Source organism: Cebus imitator, unplaced genomic scaffold (assembly GCF_001604975.1).
Source record: "Cebus imitator isolate Cc_AM_T3 unplaced genomic scaffold, Cebus_imitator-1.0 Scaffold79, whole genome shotgun sequence".
NCBI lineage: Eukaryota > Metazoa > Chordata > Mammalia > Primates > Cebidae > Cebus > Cebus imitator.
In genome coordinates, this window is record NW_016107394.1 from 5,580,355 (window position 1) to 5,581,654 (window position 1,300).

The 1,300-nt window shown below is 43.3% G+C and overlaps 1 protein-coding gene across 4 annotated transcripts in view; it reads left to right on the top strand.

Annotated features, from left to right (window-relative positions):
• The window catches only part of UVRAG (UV radiation resistance associated), a 309,856-nt gene that overhangs the window by 1,636 nt on the left and 306,920 nt on the right, over positions 1-1,300 (top strand). The window lies entirely within an intron of this gene.

The following is a 1,300-nucleotide window of genomic DNA, read 5'->3' on the forward strand; positions in this document are numbered from 1 at the left end:
TACCGTGTTAGACTTGTGCAAAGGGCTCAGTGACCATTAGTTGACTGAATTTCCACAACTCTGTGAGTTAGCTGTTTTTATTACCTCCATTTGGCAGTTGACACTGAACCTTGCCCAGAGCCTTCCAGTTAGTAAGTGGTGGGGCTGGGTTGCAGAATCCAATGTTTGACTCTGCAACCACGCACGTGCTTGAGACTTCGGCAGCCTTCCTCCACCACCTTTACACAGGACAGAGAAAGCTCCTTAATAACACCTCTCCAACTTTCCATAAGCTGCCAGTGGGACTGAGGAAGGATTCATAAAGAAGAAGGGAGAGGCTGTGGGGAGAGAGTGGTTGAAAAGTGAAATGGATTTTGAATGCAGTAAAGGAGGCGGGGTCTAAAGGGAAGAGTTGGAGATAATAATCACAGTGGCTGCCATTGAGTAGGCAGGCAGAAGAGCTTGCAGAAGCAACGGCTTTTTGTGTTACTACTACCGAAGAGGATTGAAAAGATACCGTGTGCCCTGGTTTTGTGATGCTGTTGGGCAGGGAATTTCTGAATAGTAGGAGTTTGAGGGTAGTGGGGATTTGGATTGTATTGTGACACTGGAGAGGGTAGAAGTCTGGCTGGGGAGACTCGTTCTGCAGTGAGCATCAGTGTAGGTTTTTTTGTGTGTGGGAGGTAGAGTGTGAGGGTGGATGCAGGGAGAGGGAATAAGGAGCATCGTTAACAGCCTGGAGCAGTCCTAAGTAGTTCAGGGGCCAAGAAGTGTTTAGTTTGGGGGAGCTTTGAGAGCATGTGGGATTAAGAAAGAGAAAGCTTCATTTACTTCATAGAGCCTGTTCTTTGGTAATAGTTAACAGTTTAACACTGGGAAAACTGATGCAAACAGTTCATGGAATAATTTCAGCCTCATTTGTTAGTGTGTGCAAATTTTTGGATTGGTGCCAATGGATATATAGTGGCTTAAGTGTACAGCTGAATGCTATATGAGTGCTGAGTGTGCTATTTACAGCTTCCTGGGGGTGTCATCCTTGAATTCTTGGAAGGCAGCCTATGTAACAGAGCACTTTTACTTTTGCAGTTGACATTAATTTAGCTTTTGGAGTCAAAGTGCTCCGGTTTTTATTGTATAATAATATCTATAAAATCTTGTTGAAGTTTTATCTGTGTAAAGTACACAGATTATTAGTATTCACTTGATGAATAGTCACCAAGTGAACAGTTACGTAAGTACTACCCAGATTAAGAAATACAAAATTTTGGCTGGGCACAGTGGCTCACACCTGTAATACCCTGTCTCTACTAAAAATACAAAA